We start from the raw sequence: 21,546 nt of genomic DNA, 5'->3' as shown, positions 1-21,546 counted from the left end.
TTCTTTAAGTGTAGCATGTCCAACAGCTCTGGGTTTGACATGGCTTTGTATGTTAAGCAGAGATTGCCTCTGAGTAGACTCTATGCAACAGAGTATAGTTGGAGTTTTTTTAGAGGTCAGTATAGAACATCTGCTTTAGGCCTGTGATTCTTTTAGCGAGGTATCTCTGCAACCTTTCCTGTTGTTGCAGATGTCTTGAGAGGTACATACCAAATGGGGCATTGTATTCTATAATGGGTCTAATGAGGGATGAGTACAGTGGGACAATCACCTCCTTTTTTCTGGATGAAAAGCCCTTAGTGATGGGGTGTGCCACATAGAAGGATTTCCTGACTGTTGTGCAATGTGGTTATCAAAGGTGAGATTACTGTCCACCTGTGCCCCTAAGTCTCTTATCACACTTTTGGTGTTTAGTGTACTTCTACCTATGTGGTAATTCATGGGTACATGTTTTTTTTCCCAAAGGGGATAACTATACATTTTTTGGCATTGAGCTTGAGCCCAATGGCTCTGGCACCAGGCATCTGTTTCTGTAAGGCCCTTTTGTAGAATATCCACACCATTTGGGGATTCAATAATGTCTCCCAGTTTGCAGTCATCTGTGAACTTTGTTAGCCAGAGTCCCTTATTGTTGGCCTGTACTTCAGAGAAGTAGATGCCAAACAAGAGCGGTCTCAGGACTGAACCCTGAGGTACTCCACTTGTCATTTTTCTGGAGCTGGAATTGGAGTTGGCTACTTTTACAGTGTGGGTTCTGTTGTCAACCCAGTTGGCAACCCATCGAGTGAGGCAGAGATTAATGCCCAGCTTAGTAAGTTTATCTGTGATTCCAGAGTGGCGGATAGTGTCGAAGGCCTTGGCGAGGTCCAGATAGGCTGTGTGGACCACCTTACCCATGTCCATGGCTCTGGAGATTGATTCAAAGAAGTCAATCAGGTTCAGGAGACTAGATCGGCCCTTCACGAACCGAAACTGTGTGGGGTCCAATGTTTCAAGGTTGCCAATGTCTTTGTTTATAAGTTCCATGATAATACGTTCCATGGCCTTGCAGATCAGGCTTGTCAGACTGACGAGGCGGTAGTTCCTGGGATCCAAGGTGGATCCCCCCTTGTGGAGTGGGATAACTGTAGCTGCACGCCACTCAGTGGGCACGAAGCCTGAGGTGAGGCTATGATTAAACATGACACTTAGGTGAGGTGCAAGTTCATTTTGTAGTTCAAGTAGTACACAGCCCGGGATGTCATCTGATCCCATGGATGCTGTATTCTTAGCTTTGGAGAGTGCATTTTATACCTGTATGGCAATTATTACCAGAATTTGGCAAACTTTCGGTATTGAGATGGACCCTTTTGGGGGTGAGAGGGGGGTGAAGTTTGCACTGAATCGATCTGCCAGGATACTGGCAATATCCTTGGGATCAGTATGTTTAATGCCATTCTGTTGTAGCTCATAGCAGATCTGAGCATTGCCATTTAGATTCTTGACATAGCTATAGAATGCCTTGTGGTTGTCTTTGGAATCTTTGGCAATTTTATTTTCGTAACTAGCTTTGGGGGATTTTATGAGGGATCTCAGCTTCTTACTGAGGCTGGTAAGGGAGTTTTTTGCATCCTGGGATTTTCCTCTTTTCTGCAACACTTTCTTCCTTTTGTTGTAAAGTTTACTTATGGCACGGGACCACCAGATTGACTTCCTTTTTTGGGGAGTATCTTGGTTCTATTGGGGATGGCACAATTCATGCACTAGTGGATGTGGTTGTACAGTGCCTTAGTGTAGGATTCAGCAGTCAAACTTTCAGTTCCTGTCTGCGTGGGTGTCATGAAGTTTGTCACTTCTGACTTGAGTAGCATGAAGTTGGCTTTGGAGAAGTTTTTTACAGAGGTTTCCTTACTGAGGGGTGGGAGTGGGATGTGGATGTCAAGGGTGATTAGCTTATGGTCAGCTCTGACCAACGACGGGGTGACCATAGGTGTGGAGCATCAATTTTCCATATTGGTAATGACCAGGTCTAGGATATTGGAGCCCCTGGTGTGACTAATGATTAGTTGATCCAGGGCATTGGAATTTATGAATTCTAAGAACCGTTGGGCAAAGGTGTTGGTACATGAGTAGTTTTCCCACTTAATGGCAGGGTAGTTGAAATCATCCAGTATTAGGGTGTTTGGTTGTATCTTAATATTTTCCAGTATATTTAGAAAGGTGTAGTGAGAATCTTGGGGCATGGTGGGGGATCTGTAGCAAGATACAATTTGGATTTCAGTCTTACCTAGTGTTAGTTGCACCTGGAGAATTTCAGACACATTGTGTTGGGCAATTAGCCTGGTTTTGTGAATATCCTTGGTGAATATGGACACTCCTCCACCTTTAGTATTTCAGTCCTGGTTTGGTGGCCAAAAAGTATGGTAAGAGTTGTAGCCTGGTATTGCAGGGGTGCTATCTGGAGCCTTGAACCAGGTCTCAGTTACTGCACAGATATTGATGTTCTCCATTTTTAGGAGTGCCTCGAGAGAGTGCATTTTGAGGTTTAGACTTCTAGCATTGAGTAGCATTACCTTCAGATTTTGCTTGCTTGTACCTGTTACAGTGGTGGTTTTGTCCTTTGAACTTTGCCTAAAAAAGGCAATATAGGGTTGGCAAGAGCCTTAGCCAGTAACCTGAATACCAGGGGCGACAGGTGCAGAGCATCTCTGGTAAAGCATCATGGTCTGTCGATCATGTCATCCCAGGCAGACAGATACTGGATCCCCTTTGAATGACACCAGAAGCTTAGCCAATTGTTGAAGTCAATAATTTTGTCCTTATACTGTGGTATCATTCTGGGCGAAGTCAGGATGCTACTCAGGGCTAGGGTCATATCTGCCTGGGCCACATGATCCGAGAGCTCTTCCATGTCTCTTTTCATGTAGTCCAGGGAGGTATGTCACAAGTCATTCACTCCAACATGGACAATGACAGAGTCATATTTGTACTTGTTGTGGAGTGACTTGAGTGCATGCATTATATGGCAGATCCTGGCACCCGACAGGCAACTTACTGCAATTTTATCCTTGTTCAGCCTGGTGAGTGGGACATCAGTGCACCTGACTATAGAGTCACCTATGACTAAAGTGTTGGGTACGTTGTCTTACCTTAGGGGCTGTTGTTGAGTGGCACACTGGTGTTGTGAGCTATGTGACACTTTGGTTGTGATTGGTGTTTGTTTGCGTTTCAGCTTCTGAGGTCACGTTACTGTTAAGGGCCTCCATATATGTGGGTTTAGTGTAGCTATCTGTGATTGTTGGTGGTGGGGGTTTAGAAGGGCTATGCGTTGCTTGAGGTGCAGTGTGGGTGTTAACCTTCTCTTCTTGACTGTCTAGCACAATCTTGGGTGGAGAGAGCTTTGCTTCCAGTTTGGCTATATAAGTGCATCTCTCGCAGGCTGTAGTGCTGGATGGTAGGAGGAGAGGGTTGTCTGTGTACATGAGGCAATTGCTGCATTGTCCCAGTATGCCCAGATTCACCAGGTGGACAGGAGAAATCATCAGAAGCTGACCCTTGGACATGCCTGGTTTGGTGGGTTTTTTTTTTGTAAAGGACAAGAACTGTTTTCCCTTCCCTTAGCAAGGTACTTTGCAATTATAGGCTGTTTAGAGCCTATGATTAATTTCTCCTTATTAACAAGGAGATATGAGTGCTTGTATCAGTTTAAGACTTCCTAGTGCTTTCCAGCAGGTTTTAAAGCAAGTGCTAGTCACGGGGATGCATAAAGGTAAGATGAAAAAAATGGTTTATCCTAAACACTGCAGTGTGCACTAGAGGAGTTAGATGTGAAAGTAGGTAACTTAAGTTTTACCTATCTAAAAAGTTAAGTTTTAGTGTAGAGTTACTATTTTTTAAAACAGCAAGATAGATTGAAAGGGGGTGGTCACTTTTGTATTCTGGTACTATGGAATATAGTAGGATGGCCAATAAATTTAAATAGTTGAATGGGAGTGATTTCACAAAATGATAATTTTGTGCTTACTCACACAAGCCAGTAAAAACAGAGAGGAAATGAGATATATGGTCAAATTAACATAAGGGGAAGGCAACTAGAAGATAGTGGTGTTTAAGAACAACAAAGTAACTGCATGGGAGGGTGGGGAAAAATTTCTTCCTGACTCACAAGAGACAGAGCTGGGGTCTCTTTTCAAGTTTTAATATGCAGTTAAAAGGAGACTACAAGTAAAACACAAGGTAAATAAAACAAATCACAGTATTCAAAACAGAAAAAGGCAATAAAGTAATACAACAAATAAAAAGCAAACTAGCCTTTCCCTCACAGCAAAGTGTCTGTATTAATGTTGTGGCTTAATCTAAAAACAAGTGTTTTTTTGTAATCAAGTAGGTTTGACAAATCAGATAAATTGATGAAAGCTATGAGAAGTGCTATGTTTGCTGCATATCCAATGATATTAGCTTGTTTTCTTTTGTAAATGTTCAATGGGAGTCGAGAAGTCTGCTGCTGAAAGCAGTTGTAAATTCTGTTTTGTTTTAAGTGAAATTGACAAAGATTCCTCCATGCACCCGCAGACTTTTTAGCTGTTTTTTCCTCGTTGCTGACTATGTTTCCATGGAGACCAACTGTCTGAAAATGCAGTAAATTAACAGGTTTATAAGTGTGTATGTGTTTACTAGACTAATGAATACAGGGGTCTTTTTAAGCCTAGCCATGCATCCCAAATCCATGACAAGTTCTAGTACCCTTGACAAATGTAAGCAGAGGCTTGGGAGATAAAACATTTTCAAACAGGGGCCTGAGAGATGAACCATTTACAGGCTGCCTGTGTCCATTAGAGACATAGGTGCAAAACCAGGGATACATTTCCTGTTCCCCATCCTATTGTCCAAGTTACAGTTGAATTAGGTTAGGGCAGAACTCTGCTTCACATGGATAGGCAGCCTGTTCCATTGAAGGGGGAGTCTCTGGGCTACTTACCTGTCTCTCCAGCAGATCCTATTTATATCACAGGCAAGGTGTAAGTCTTTAGAACAGGTAATTGTGGTGCTGATTGTTTTGTAGATATGCAGGAGGTCCATTAGAATGGGATCTGACAAGATCTCCCCTCAACAGTCTGTAGGAGACAGAATACAGGAATAGAGACTTGAGACAATGTGCAAAAGACATCTTACCTATGTTCTGTATTCTTTTAGTGAAGAACCCCTGTGGACATTTCAATTGTTGGATATGCCTGGTTAGGTACATACTAAATGGGGTACAGTACTCAACAATAACAAGGGTGGGAGGTTGGTGTAATGGTTAAAGTGTTTGCCTTACAGACATAAGGTACAGGGTTTGATTCTCACATGTGGTAATTGGCTAGGCTTAAAATGGCCCACAAGGGCAGTTAGCCTAGTACTAATCTATGAACTTATGAACCTATAAGTCTGATGAATGCTGAATTTAGTGGAACAATGACTTATTTGGACCTAGATGCCATGCCTTTGTTTATAAGTCACACAACATAGAATGATTTCCTCACTACCATAGACATGTAATGGTCAAAGGCAAGATTTACTGTCTATGTGTCCTCAAGTCTCTAACTACTGGGTCAGCTCGTAAGGGTGTGTTGTCAATATGATAGTTACCAGAGGTGGATGGCTTACTGAAGAAATCTATTATGCATTTCTTGGCATTTAGTTTTAGTCTATGGCTCTGGCACCAGTTGTTTGTTTTTGTCAGCCCTTCCTGGAGAAAATTTGTGTCAGTGGGAGATTCAATGACAGCTCCTAATTTGCAATCATCTGCAAATTTAGTCAGCCAGAGGCTACTGACATTGGCCCTGGCTTCAGACAGGTAAATGCCAAAAAGGAGCAGTCCCACCCACGAACAAATCTTGAGGGACTCTGCTTGTAACTGGCCTCCTTGTAGAGGTGTACTCCCCAATTCTAACTTCTCAGGTCCTGTATGTGAGCCAGCTGGCTATCCACTGGGTGATATAAGGGTTTGTACCTAATTTCTAGAGTTTGTCAAAAACGCCTGAGTGGGGTATTGCTTCAAATGCCTTGGCCAGGTCAAGGTAGGCAGCATGAATCATTTTGCTCTCATCCATTGCTTTGGTGTCCTTCTCAAAGAAGTCCACCAGATTGAGAAGGCATGATGTGCCCTTGATGAAACCATACTGGGTTGGTTCCTCTGTTTGCAGGTTTCTTATGTCATTACTGATTATTTCCATGATAATTATTTCCATGGCTTTGCATATGAGACTGGTGAGACTTACGGGTCTGTAGTTTCCAGCTTCTGTAGATGGACCATCTTTGTACAGAGGGATGACTGTTGCTGTTCTCCATTCACAAGGCACAAAGCTTGTTTGGGGGCTACAGTTAAATAGCAATTCCAGGGTGTCTTATAGATCATGTTTTATGTGATTTAGAAGGCATCCTATGATATTGTCTGGGCCCGTTGATGCAGTGTTCTTGGCCTTAGACAGAGAGCATTAAGGACCTGTTCCTAGTGACAGCAGGGGGAATTATATTTGATGGTATTTCTTGAGGGAAGATTGATGGGGAGGGAAGAGTAAAGTTGGAGCTGAATTTGTCAGCTAGTAGGTTTGCTATTTCTTCAGGCTTTTTTAATTTCTCCAAGTCTTTTGAGTTTCTAATGCCATGAATAGAATGAACACCATTCCTAAGTCAAAGGATGATTCAAGTTCATGAAATTAGTATCGCTTCAATGTTTGATATCAACTAGAAGTGCTCTTTGCAGCACCCGCATGTGCCCTGTAATGACTCCTTCTGGAATTCATATGGAGTTACATGTATCAGTAACATATCTAAGAATGATTGTAAATTATTTTTATAAGGCCCATTGCTCCAACTACTATTGGAACTGTCTGGGTATTCTGCTTCCACATCGCCCTCATTTCTGCCTGCAAATCCTGACATTTTATGACTTTATGTCTCTCTGTACGTAAGACACTGTAGACACTGACTGTAGCAATTTCAGTGCTCAATGCTACTCTTGTCTTCTTTCATGGACCACTATATCTGGTTTTCTCACATCTGTTTTTTTGAACTGTTGGTAATGGGTGATCCCATGTGATGCAAACTTCATAATTTTCTATAATACTTTGAGGCTCACGTTTCAGTGTTTTTCAGCTACTTCAATATTATAATGTTTGCACAACCTCTGATGCAACAGTCTTGCCACATTATTACCCCTTTCAGTATACAGTCCTTCTGCCATTAGTATATCACAACCAGCAACAAGATGTGTGACTGTTTCCAATTCTGTTTTACAAAACCTAAATTTGTCTATTTCTTACATATGTTCAATGGACTTTGTAAACCAATGTGTATGTAGTCCATTATCTTTGGCCGCCAATATTAACTTTTTGTCTTTTGGTTTAAATTCACCTCTCCTTAAGCATTCCTGTATTCGATCCTGATCAGCATGAGGTTGTTCCAAAAGTTTTCTATACTTGCAGCTGTATTTATGCATTTTCCACATTCCTTGCCTTCTCTTCTAATCCTTCACTTTATATTTTTTCTTTTCTTTTTTTGGCACATTCAGTTGCTGCCTGATTTATATCTACTTCTGGTTTGATTTCCATTGCCACTTGACACCGATATGCTTCTGCTAAAGTAAGCAAGGAAGTCATCTTAGATTTACTCTCCTCATGTTTTAAAACTTTCACTGTGTTTGGGTGTTGTGAGGTCAGCAGATAAGTATGCAGCCCCACAACTGCAGATCTAAACATGTAATCAATTTTGAGGAGGCCCATACCTCCTTTAGAACAGGGAATACATAATCTTGGTATACACTGTCACTGATTCTTAAAACTCATTTGATGAGCATGAAGCATCCTTCTTGTTTTCCTGTCCAACCTATCTAACAGCTTTTGGGGCCAGTCAGTCACTCTAAAACTGTAAGTTAGGACAGGAAGAGCATATTGGTTCATACCTTGGACTTTGTTCCTAAATGACAACACTGTTTTCAGTATTAATTTTAATCTTCTAAAATATTCCTTACTAAGTTTTATTTGCATTTGTTCATGTTTTATTGTTGATCCTTCAACAGTTCCCAAATATTTATACATTCCCTCTTAGTCAAGATTTTTTTTATATCACATTCCTGTCCAAAAGTGATGTTTTCTTGGTGCTCCAGCTTTCCTGCTTTAATTGTTGTTTTTGAACATTTATCAAGACCGAATGACATTCTTATATCATCTGAAAAAAGTTTTGACCACTTGCAGTTGTGCTTTCAGTTCGTCATCTCAGGAACTATACAGTTTTAAATCATCTACAAAAACAAGATGAGAAGTCTTTACACTTTGTTGTTTTCTGGGAGCCAAATTGTAGCCATGACCTAATTTAGTAAGTATGCAGCTTAATGGGTTAAGGGCAAGACAAAAGAGCAGCAGTGACAAAGAGTCACCCTGGACTATCCCTGGAATGATAATTTGTCCTCTATCATGGCTTAATTGCAAAGTGGGTTGTCATTGTTTCATGGTCACTGTAATGGAATCAATCAGTGCAGAATGTATCTAATACATTTTTAGGCACTTTTATCTATGAATGTGGCTACTGTCAAATGCTTTTTTTGTAGTCTATCCATGCCATACTTAGATTCTTCCCCTTTTTACAGTTCTCCATTATAACTTTATTTAACAACAGATGATCTTTCATTCCATGTGACTTTCTTTTGTTAGCCTTTTGTTCTATTGCTATGATTGAGTTTTCTTCTAAATGAATAATAAACAAGGATATAGGGAATCTCCAAACTCTGGATCCCACACAGTTTGCTTTTGTGAAGGGTAGATCGTGCCTGCTCAACTTGGTCAACTTCTTTGAGTCAGTCACCAGAGCTGTGGATGAAGGTAAGATGGTTCATACAGCCTACCTTATCTGGCCAAGGCCTTTGATACCATTCCCCACTCAGGAATCATAGAAAAACTCACTAAGCTAGGCATCAACCCCTATATCACTAGGTGGGTTGCAAACTGGCTCACAGGTAGAACCCACAGTGTGAAAGTAGCTGACTCCAAGTCAGACTGCCAACCAGTCACAAGTGAAGTCCCACAGGGTTCGGTCCTGCATCCTCTCCTGTTTGGTATCTACTTCTCTGAAGTCCAGGCCAACATGAAGGGACTCTGGCTGGCAAAGTTCACAGATGATTGCAAGCTGGGAGCTATTATTAACTCCCCCGAGTGATGTTTACATCCTACAGAAAGGCCTCACTGAAACCAATGACTGGTGTCAGAACCATGGCCTTAAGCTCAATGCCAAAAAATGTGTCATCATCCCCTTTGGGAAAAACCCAGTTCCCATGAATTACCACATCAATGGTAGTCCACTGAACACAGAAGGCTTTGTAAGAGATCTGGGAACACAGGTTGACAGCAACCTCTCTTTTGACCACCACATTGCCACTGTGTTCAGAAAGTCCTTTGATGTGGCACATCTCATTACTAAGGGTTTTGCATCCAGGAAGAAAGAGGTCATTGTCTCCCTCTACTCTTCCCTCATTAGGCCAATCATTGCGTACAACACCCCATTTGGCATGTACCTCGCTAAACACCTGCAACAACTGGAAAGGCCACAAAATTACCTCAGAAAGAGGATCCTAGGCTTTAAACATTTGTCCTATATGGACAGGCTAAAAAAAACTCCAACTACTCTCTATCTCATATTGTCTACTTAGAGGCGATCTCTGCTTGACTTACAAAATCATATCTAACCCAGCTCTGTTAGAAATGCTACATCTAAAGAAATCCCAATCCCTCCACACCACATGTTCCAGAGACCTCAACCTTATTACAGCAATCAACAGAACATGCTGGAGGGAAAGGTTCATAACACAGAGACTGCCCATGCTATGGAATAGACTTCCTATACATGTCAAGCAAAGCACCTCACTGGCCCTGTTCAAGAGAAATCTTGATGAGTGGATGGGAAATAGAAAATTCACCCCAGGGATCACTCTAGTGGCTTTACTGGACAGAGGCACTGAGAACTAAGGTCAGGTGGCACAATGCCAGGGTAATCCTATGGGCTAGGCTTGTAAAGGCCCCAGGGCCATTAGCCTAGTAACACCTATGAACCTATGACTATAAACTCTGTCAGCATCAAGTCCAGTATATAGTTTATACATCATCAGAAGGCACGTTATTGGTCTATAGTTTTTCAGGATAGCTTGCAGGTTCACTCTTAAGTAGGAGTATTGTTTTTCCTGTTGTTAAACAGGCTGGTGTCTGTTCGGGGTTGGCATATAAATAGTTCTTACACATGGCTAAATCTTCATGTAAAGGTGTTAATACTTTTAGCCAGAAGTTAGGTACTGCATCTAGGCCTGGTGTTTTCTAATTAGGAGATTTTCTTAACTTTGTTTCAATTTGTCTGGCTGCTACTTCATCCCATTTCATATCCTGTACCTTTAAACTTCTTATTCTTTCTTTTACTTCTTCTATCCATTTAGCATCTTTGTTATGTTCCACAGGATCTTCATAGATATTTCTCCAAAATGTATCTATTTCTTCTTTTTTTGTGGTGTTTCAATTCCTTTTGCCTTGTTTCCCAATTCTCTATAAAACTTTATTGGATCATCAGTAAACTGTTTATTTTGCACTTTTCCTTTATATATATCTGCATATTTTCTATTTTTTTCTGCATGTGCTGATATTTTTAGTGTATTATTTCTGATAGTGCATGATAGATCTTGATCTGTTCTGAAACTGTGCATTGCTTTTATTGCAGCTATCTTTCTGAATATTTCTGTTGATCTATTCCCTCTTCTACAGTCTAGTAGCAGTGACACTTCTTGTCTTAATTGCTTTATAGTTTTCTCTATTTGATACTTCCATGATGGCATTCAATTTCTCCCCTTCCATTCCCTTACTACCCTGTATTTTTGTGGTAAAACATCTGTTATTAATTTAGCTGCACAGTAATATATCCTATTTACTTCTGTTTTATCACATGAATCTCCATGAACCGTTCTAATTGCTGTGTTCATTTTTTTTATTAAACTTCTAACTTTTGGGGTTTTATTGAATTTCGGTAGTCTATTTCTTTCACTGATCTTAATATGTCTGTCCATCTCTATTAAATAAGCAACTCTTCTCTTAAATCATTTTCTTCTAAACTGATGGCAGAATCTTTGTTCTCCATTTCATAGGTTCATAGGTTCATAGGTAGTTACTAGGCTATTGGCCTTAGGGCCTATATAAGCCTAGCCAAAAGGTACCCTGGCTTTCACCACCCAAGAAAATTATTTTCCTGTGCCACTGTCGAGCAGAGCCACAGAAGTGATCCCCGGGGTGAATTTCCTATCTCCCATCCAATCATCAAGATTTTTCTTGAAGAGTGCTAATGAGGAGCTTTGTTTGATATAGATAGGTAGTTTGTTCCAGAGTATGGGAAGTCTCTGGGACAGGAATCTATCCCTCCAGCATGTTCTGTTTATTGTGGTGACATGGTTTAGGTCCCTAGAGCATGTAGCTCGTAGGAATTGGGATTTCTTTAAGTGGAGCATGTCTAAAAGCTCTGGGTTTGACATAGCTTTGTGTGCTAGGCAGAGATCGCTTCTGAGTAGGCGATATGTGACAGAGTAAAGCTGCAGTTTTTTGAGACGATCTGCGTAGGGCATCTGTTTGAGGCCAGTAATCCTCTTTGTGAGGTATTTCTTTGGCCTTTCCATTTGTTGTAGATGTCTTGTAGGGCATTGTACTCTATAATGGGTCTAATGAGTGATGAGTAGAGGGGAACAATGACCTCTTTTTTCCTGGATGAGAAACCTTTTGTGATGAGGTGTGCCACGTAGAAGGATTTCCTGACTACTGTGGCGATGTGATTATCAAAGGAGAGACTACTGTCCACCTGTGTCCCAAGGTCTCTTATCACACCTTCGGTGTTAAGTAGACTACCGCCTATGTGGTAGTTCATGGGTACAGAGTTTTTACCAAAAGGGATGACAATGCACTTTTTGGCATTGAGCTTGAGGCCATGGCTTTGACACCAGGCATCTGTCTCAGCGAGGCCCTTTTGTAGGATGTCCACATCTTTTGGAGTTTTGATTATGGCTCCTAGTTTGCAGTCATCTGCGAACATCGTTAGTCAAAGACCTTCTGTGTTAGCCTGTACTTCAGAGAAGTAGATACCAAACAGGGGAGGACACAGGACTGAACCCTGTGGTACTCCACTTAAAACTGGTCTGAAGTTGGATTTGGAGTCTTCTACTTTCACAGTGTGGGTTCTGTCAGTGAGCCAGTTGGCAACCCATCTTGTGACATAGGGATTTATACCTAGTTTAGAGAGTTTATCTATAATTCCGGAGTGGGGGATGGTGTTGAAAACCTTGGCGAGATCTAGATAGGCTGTGTGAACCACCTTACCCTCATCTACGGCTTTGGTGACTGCTTCAAAGAAGTCTATCAGGTTTAGGATATATGATCTGCCTTTTACAAACCCAAACTGGGTTGGGTCCTGAGTTTGGAGATTACCAATGTCATTGTTTATAAGTTCCATAATGATACTTTCCATAGCCTTGCAGACCAGGCTCGTTAGGCTAATGGGGCGGTAGTTTCTGGGGTCTGTGGTGGCTCTGCTTTGTGGAGTGGGATAACCATTGCTGTGCGCCATTCAGTGGGCACATAGCCTGAGATGAGGCTATGATTGAACATGGTACTTAGGTCGGGTGCCACTTCGTTCTGTAGTTCATGTAGAACACAGCCTGGGATGTTGTCAGGTCCCATGGATGCTGTGTTCTTGGCTTTGGATAGTGTGTTTTTTACCTGTGCAGTCATGATTACAGGAACTTTGCATTCTTCTGGTATAGAGATGGGCCCTTTAGGGGATGACAGGGGGGTAAAGTTAGCACTGAACCTGTCTGCCAGGATGTTGACAATATCAGTTGGTTCTGTATATTTAGTGCCATTGTGCTGTAACTCAGAGCAGATCTGAATGTTGCCATTGAGATTCTTGACATAGCTATAGAATGCTTTGTGGTTGTTTTTAGGGTCAGTGGTTTTCGTAACTAGCTTTGGAGAATTTTATGAGGGATCTCAGCTTCCTACTGAGGCTGACCAGAGAGTTTCTCCAATCATGGGATTTTACTCTTTTTTGCAACAGTTTATTTCTTCTGTTGTATAGCAGGGTACCACCAGATTGGCTTCCGTTTTTTGGAGGATAGCATCTTGGTTCTTTTAGGGATTGCACGATCCATGCACTCGTGTAAGTGCTTATAAAGTGCATTTGTGTAGGATTCAGCAGTCATACCTCTATTGTCCGTCAGCATGGGTGTTGTGAAGCTTGCCACTTCTGTCTTAAGAAGTGTGAAGTTGGCTTTGGAGAAATTTTTACTGTGGTTTCCCTAATGGGGGGTGGGGGAGGGATGTGGATGTCTAGGGTGATTAGCTTGTGGTCGGATCTGACCAACAAGGAATTGACCTCTGGTGTGGAGCACTGGTTGCCCATGTTGGTAATAACCAGGTCTAGGATATTGCTGCCCGTGGTGGGGGTGTGGATAAGTTGATCCAAGGCATTGGAGTTTATGAATTCCAGAAAACGTTGAGCACAAGAGTTGGTACGTGAGCAGTTTTCACAGTTAATGGTGAGGTAGTTGAAATTGCCCATTATTAGGGTGTTAGGCTGTACCCTAATATTTTCCAGTGTATCATGAAATGAGAAGTGGGAATCCTGGGGCATGGTGGGGTATCTGTAGCAAGCTACAGTTTGGATTGCGGTCTTGCCCAGAGTTAGTTGCACTTGGATAATCTCGGATGCATTATGCTGAGCAACTAGCCTGGAGGTGTGGATATCCTTAATGAATATGGACACGCCTCCACCTTTAGTGTTTCGGTCCAGGTTAGGTGGCCCAAAGGTGTGGTATGAATTATAGCCTGGTAATGCAGGGATACTCTCTGGAGCCTTGAACAAGGTCTCTGTCACTGCACAGATGTCAATGTTCTCCATTTTAAGGAGTGCCTCGAGTGAGTGCATTTTGAGGTTTAGACTTCTGGCATTGAGTAGCAATACCCTCAGATTCTTCTTGCTTGTACCTGTTATGGTGGTGAATTTGTCATTTGAACCTTGCTTAAAAAAGGCACTATAGAGGTGGCTAGAGCCTTAGTCGGTATCCAGAATCCCAGGGGCGACAGGTGCAGGCCATCTCTGGCAAAGCATCGTGGTTTGTAGATCATGTCATCCCAGGCAGACAGATACTGGATCCCCTTAGAATGACACCAGAAGCTTAGCCAATTGTTGAAGTCAATCATTTTGTACTTGTACTGTGGTATCATTCTGGGTGATGGCAGGATGCTACTCAGGGCTAGGGTCTTACCTGCCTGGGCTACAAGATCAGACAGCTCCTCCATGTCCCTTTTCATGTAGTTCAGGGGGGTGCATCTCAGGTCATTCACACCAACATGGACAATGACAGAGTCATATTTGTACTTGTGGAGTGACCTGAGTGCATGCATTATGTGGCAGATCATGGCACCCAACAGGCAGCTGACAGTACCTTTCTCCTTGTTTAGCCTGGTGAGTGGAACATCAGTGTGTTTGACTATAGAGTCACCTATGACTAGAGTGTTGGGTACGTTGTTATGCCTTATGGGCTGTGGTTGAGTGGCACACTGAGTTTGTAGGCTATGTGTTATTTGGGTTGTGTTGGGGGGGGGGGTAGAGGCTGCTTGTGTTTCTGCTTTGGAGGTCCCTGTTGCTTGGGCAGGTTTTTACTGAGAGCCTCCGTGAATGTAGGTGTGTGTTTTGTGTTTCTATGTGTGTGTATTGGTGGTGTAGGTTTTGAGGGACTATGTGCTGAGTGTGGTGTGGTGCAAGTGTTTACCTTCTCCTCTTGACTGTCTAGTCCAGTCTTAGGTGAAGAGAGCTTTGCTTCCAGTTTGGCTATATAAGTGCATCTCTCACAGGTTGAGTGTTGGGTGGTAGGAGGAAAGGGTTGTCTGTGTACATGAGGCAATTGCTGCATTGCCCCAAGAGGCCCAGATTCATCAGGTAGACGGGAGAAAACATCGGGAGCTGACCCTTAGACATGCCTGGATAGGTGCTTATTTGTTAAGTACTAGAAACTGTTTTCCTCTAGACAGTGAGGAAAGTTGAGTGCTGTAGTAATTTGCAGCTTATTTAGTGCTTACAATAAGTTCTGAACAAGTGCTGAGCTCAAAGAAACAGACAAGTGCCGAAACAAAAAAACTGGCTAGTTCTAAGAAACAAAATTAAGCTAGAAGGCTTCCCTCCAACACAGAAAGGCTTGGGGACTTAGAAGCCCACAAATAGTCCTGGACATAACAAATCTGTATCCAGACTAGACTACCCAACAGGAAAGGCAGGAAACAAGTAGGAAAGAGAGAAAGGAGGAGAAGAAACTAAGCTGATTGGCCTTCTCAAATGTTCTTCCTGTATTAGGTAGAATGAGGTAATAACATTAGACTAGGATGAGGATCTCACATCAAATTTACAGTAGGGGTGGGCAACTGCAAAGCCACCAACTATAACAACAGCATACCAATAGGGAGGGAGGGTGGGATGCAGAAATGTTTCTCACAGCAGAAAAGCAGCAGTGAGCCTTTAAATGAAAGTTTTAAACAGCTAAAGGAGCCTCTAGAGAAAGCTTTTAACTGCAAACAAGTTATCAGAATCAAACAACCCAACAGATGCTTAATAAAAGTGGACAATTTCCTGCAGGCATTCTATAGAAAGTTCTATAGCATCTTCCTGTGCCACATTCTCTTCAGTTTCATCCTGTGTCATCTGTTGCCTTTTCATATGGGAACTCACTTGGCTGTCACACCACAACATTGACTGTGTCAGAGTTGCCAGTTTCCTGTTGCTTCCCTTGCTGTGCACCTCAAGTTGAACATTTGTATTGGTTTCCTGTGGAATGCTCCAAACTTTCTTCATATGGCAACTGATCACGTTTCCCGCTCCACTGATTTTGCATTCATTTAGGGACCCATTGCTCTATCCTGCTGTGATATTATCAGACAGATTTTCAATACCTAATTCTTCACTTTGCAGGTACTACATAACTTCAGTTTCTATTTCTTTAACATCTCCATTACTAATCCTCTTTTCTACTTTCCTTTTTGCTTTCTTGTTTTTTTTTGTATTGTAAAATGTTCCATGTCTGGATGCCTTTACCTGCATTTCTCTTCAAATATCTTTGGTGCTGGTTTATTTGCTTTGATTAATTTTGCTTTCTCCTTGCATAAATAAATATTGCACTATATTAACTCTCTTTTCTTTCCCATGTCCATATTTCTTCTTCAGATGTCTCCTGCTCTCCTTACTTGGGGGACCACAGAATGCCCGCAGGAAATGGAGAACAAACATCTGGTGTCAGAGTCATGGACTAAAACTAAATGCCAAGAAATGCATAATAGTTTCCTTTGGGAAGTCATCCATCCCTGGTAACTATCATATTGACAACCCACCCCTTAGAGTTGACCCAGAAGTCAGGGACTTAGGGAGACACATAGATAGCAACCTAGCCTTTGATCATCACCTGTCTACAGTGGTGAGGAAATCACTCTATGTTGTGCGACTTATAAACAAAGGTATGGCATCTAAGTCCAAGGAAGTCATTGTTCCACTGTATTCAGCATTCATCAGACCTATCATTGAGTACAATGCCCCCTTTGGTATGTACCTAACCAGGCATATCCAACAACTGGAATATCCACAGAGGTTCCTCACTAAAAGAATACAGGGCATAAGTAATATGTCCTATGCAGACCACCTCAAGGCTTTATCCCTGTATTCTATCTCCTACAGACTTTTGAGGGGAGATCTCTGTCTGACATACAGGGCATTGTCAGACTCCACTCTGATGGAACTCCTGCATATCCACAAACAAACAGTACCAGAATTACCCATTCTAAAGACTTGTGATATAAATAGGACCTGCTGGAGAGATAGGTATGTATCCCAGAGACTAGCCCATCTATGGAACAGGCTCCCCATCCATGTGAAGCAGAGTTCCTCCTTAATCCAATTCAAGTACAACTTGGACAACTGGATGGGAAACCAGAAATTCATCCCTAGCTTGGCACCTATGTCTCTGATGCAAACCGGTGACCTGTAAATGGTTCATGTCCATCCAAGGCCCATGCTTACACTTATCAAGGGTATCAGAACTTGTCAGAGATTTGAGATACATGGCTAGGCTTAAAAAGGCCATTGTGGTCATTAGCCTAGTAAATACCTATGAACCTATGACTTGTTGTTCCATCATGCTGTGATATAACCTGTGTTAGACTTTCTACACTAAATCCTTCACTTCACAGATATTCCATAACTTCAAATTCTATTTTTTTTTTACTTCTACTTTACTAATCTTCTGTTCTATGTCCCCTCTTTGTGATCTTACTTTTTGTATTGTGAAATTTTCCATATCTATATGCCGTTGCCTGTATTTCTCTTTGAATATCTTTGGGGCTGCCTTTTTTGTATTGATTAATTTGGCTTTCGCCTTTGCATAAATATTCCACCATATCAGATCTTTCTTTCCCATGTCCATATTTCTTTATTATACCTTTGAAAAGTCTCTAGATTTTGTTCTTTATATTGTCACACTTCCTCAGTAACTTCTTTTTCTAAACTGTCAAAGGTTTCTTGGTCTATATAATGTTTTTTTATAAATTTATTGTTTTAATGAACAAAAAATTGTATTTGAAGCTTCTGACAGTTTTTCAAGTGGAAGTGTTTTTCTTTCCTCTTATTTATATCTTAATATTTTTGTATATCTTCTGTTTGAAAATTCTGAGCTTATTGCATAACAGTAACAATACATAATTTCTTTCTTATGCTCAATAGTCCACTCTACCATCTTTATGGCTCTTTTTTAGTGTATCAGTTTCTGTGATTTTTATGGACTGCTACTTCCTTCTTCAACAGGGGGACCATCTTCCCCCTTGGTCTGGCCTAGCCCCATTGTAGGGATGTTTCTGCGTCTTGAGGATTCTACACTGTCATTTTTTTCCAATCCTGGCACCAGTGCACCTACTAGGATTATGCACTTTCTTATCCTGGTTGTTGCACTCCCAACTATCTGTTTTATTTTTTAACCTACTTCTGTCCATGATAAATGCTATATAAAATACAGTCTATGTATCAGTGTCATTTTGGTGAGATTTTGTGAAAAATAGGGTCCACCTTGTAAAGGTACTCACCAAGGCTTGAGGATGAATTCAGTTCTTGCAATACTACTTTCCTTTGCTTGCTGACTTATCATCTCAACATTCAGACCCCTGGCTCAGTATAGGGGCCTCCATTTACAATGAGCTCTGCACACAATTGTGTATTGCCTTTGAGGTTGCAGACATAGCTAAAGAATGCCTTGTGGTTGTCCTTGACCTAAGATACCAAATTTACCTCAAATTTTGCTTTGGTAGACTTTATTTGTCCTCTGAGTTGTTTATTTAGTTTGATGAGAGTTTCTTTTTTATCCTGCTGGGTGCTGCACCTCCTAATGTTTGCCATGATTTTCTTCCATCTGTTATACAACCTGTTGATGCTGTGATTCTATCAGGGTGGCTTGTTTTTTGAGTTAGTTCTGTACTTCTTCCTGTTGGGTACACCTGCCTGTATTCAGCTATTATCATGCTGGTATGGGGTTTCTGTAAACAGTTTTGTATAGGCAGCAGTGTTTTCAAGATTTATGGGTTCTTGAAATGTTGCCAGGTAATGACTTAATAGTAAGCAGTTAGCCTTACAGTAGTTCCTGAACATTCCAGAGTTAGCTGGAGTTCCAGGTTTTACTTTTACTTCAAAGGAGACCATTTTGTGGTCTGACCTTACCAGAGAAGGCGTTACACTAGGGGGTGTGCAGCACTCTTCCATATTAGTGAGGACTAGATCCAGAATGGTTGCACCTCTTGCTGGTATATTGTCAATCTGGTGCAGGGAGTTTGTGTTTACAAAATCCATGAATCTCTTTCTCTATACATTTGGTGTCATATATGATTCCCAGTTCATAATGGCATAATTAAAGTCACCCACGAATATGGTATTGGGTTGGAAGGTGATTGTTTCCAATAAGTTTAAATACATGGTATGGGTTTCCTGGGTCATAGAAGTGGACCTTTAGCTTGCAAGGAAGTGGCATTGGATTTACATATGTCATTTGAATATGGAAAAGCTCAAGTGCAGTGTCCAGTTTGTCCAGCCTTTTGGTATATTTATTTTTGATGTAAATTGAGACACCTCCACCTTTAGTCTCTGTGTAGTATCTGGTCTGAATGTGCGGTAGGCATTATAACCTTGCACTGTCTGTGTGCTCTCCATGGCTTTAAACCATGTCTCAGCGAATGCATAGATGTCAGCATTCTCTAGGGTGAAGAGAGCTTCTAAGGAGTGGAGTTTTTTTTTTGTTTGTTTGTTTAGACTCCTAGTATTGAGCATTAACATGTTTTTATTTTCTTGGTTTTGATTTGCTGTCAGAAGTACTTTCAGTTTGGTATTGCCTAAAAAGGCACTATGGGGGAGGACAATGTTTTAGTTTATATTCAAAGGCCTGGAGGGGAGGGATGCAGACTATCCCTGGCAAAGCAGTGTGGTCTGTTGACCATCTCCTTCCATGCTGATAAATATTGCACTCTCTTAGAATGACACCAGAAACTAAGTCAGTTATTAAAGTCAGTCATCTTTTGTTCATATTGTGGCATCATCCTTGGAGAAGGTAAAATGCTGCTCAATGCTAGACTCATACCAGCCTGAAACACATATTACAAGAGCTCTATGATATCTCTCTTCATATAGTCTAGAGAGGTACATCTCATGTCATTTACCCCCACATGGACTATGACTGAGTCATACTGGTATTTGCGGTCCAATGACCTGAGTGCATGTATAATGTGGTGGATCCTGGCCCCTTGTAAGCAACTGAATGTGACTTTCTCCTTACTCAGCCTGGTGAGAGGGACGTTAGTGTATCTTACAATGGAGTCTCCAATGACTAGAATGTTGGATTCTGTGGTGGCTTGCCTTAGAAGTAGAGGCTATATGAGATGTGGCTGTACGTGCTGGCATAGGCGTTGTTTTGAAAGGGTTCATTTAGGGTTGCTGAAGGCGTTTGTTATGTGTATTTCATCTTGGAGGTCTTTGGTGTTTAGGAAGGTTACTTTTAAGTGCCTCAGCATATGTGGGTCTATGTATCTTCTTTGAATTGTGTGTAATGGATGTAGTGTGTGTACTACTGACAACCTTATTGACATTAGGAGTGGTTTATGTGAGAACTTTGCCTCCAGTGACATTGTGTAAACACATCTCTCACACACCATATCAGTTTGTTTGAGAATTAACTGGTTGTCAGTAAACATGAAGCAATTTCTACATTGCCTCAGTTTGCCCATATACACCAAACTGGTAACAGAGTTGTGGTAAAGTTCATATCCATAGCAACAGACCATTTTTTATTGATTAGAAAGTTGATATTTCTTAGCATTCTTTTCTGAGGAAAATGCACAATTAAATGTACAAAGGCAAGCAGGTCAGTAAAAAATAAAGTTTGAAATTACTGTAAGTAAATAGAAAATAGTAGCTTCTCTAGCAGCCTTAAAACTTTAATGTGTTTAATAGAACAGTGTACAATTTAGTTTTATTTAAAGATAGGCAGTTCACTTTTTCTTAAGGCTAATAGTTAATGTTTTTTGAAAGGATACAAGCTGTTTTTCATATCTGGGAGGGGAATAAGGATTAAGAAAAAACAGACTGCAGCAATCAGTGTAAGGGGTAACCTTTATTTTAGGTTACAAAATGCATGTGGTAACAGCTCTCAATGTGGGGCAATTGTTACTATCTAGAGGGTTAAACTTCATTTTTTCAAGATGTACATAGTTTTGTGTGTGTTTTTTTTTTTTCTCTAAGTTAATATGTTATGGAAGTATTCTGAGAATGTATTTAGTATTTTGTTTGAGAGTTTTCATTAAACAAAAAGCCTTGAAAATGTGACATAGGTTCAAGTAGAGAAAGGACAAGAAACAACTGTATACAGGATCAGCCTGGCAAACATTATTGTATGCATGGAACACAAATGTTGGAAATACACATTCAGTAAAGCTGTCATGTATAATCCGTGGGAACAATACCTTCTTATAATAATAGCTATATTATCCATATTATCTTGGAACACAAATGGACTTACAGGTATAGACAAAAAGGTGAGAGTACTGAGTTATATTAAAAATGCAGAATAGAAATAATAATGCTGCAGGAGACACAATTAAAAAGAAATGAGCATGTGATAAAGAAAGGATTCCATTATAAATATTCAGCAGAATATCAGGGACAAGGGAAACAGGGAGTAATTGCTGGAGGAACTCCAATAGGGATAGAAGAGGGAAAAATATAATAATGGTAGATTTGTGGCAGTAAGGAGCTATTGACAAGGAAAGAAGATTACTCTGGCATGTATTTATATCCTACCAAAAACTGCTATTATGGAGCTTAAGAAAAATTTGAGAGAACTAATCACCTTTCAGCAGGAAATATTACTTATAAGTGGGGACTGGAACTTTATTCTACCAAAAACTGCTATTATGGCAGAAAAGCAGTATATGGACGCTATTGACA

This window comes from Protopterus annectens, chromosome 13.part0, assembly GCF_019279795.1.
Source record: "Protopterus annectens isolate FY-2018-M chromosome 13.part0, PAN1.0, whole genome shotgun sequence".
Lineage (NCBI taxonomy): Eukaryota > Metazoa > Chordata > Ceratodontiformes > Protopteridae > Protopterus > Protopterus annectens.
Note: the sequence above shows the minus strand (reverse complement) of the source record.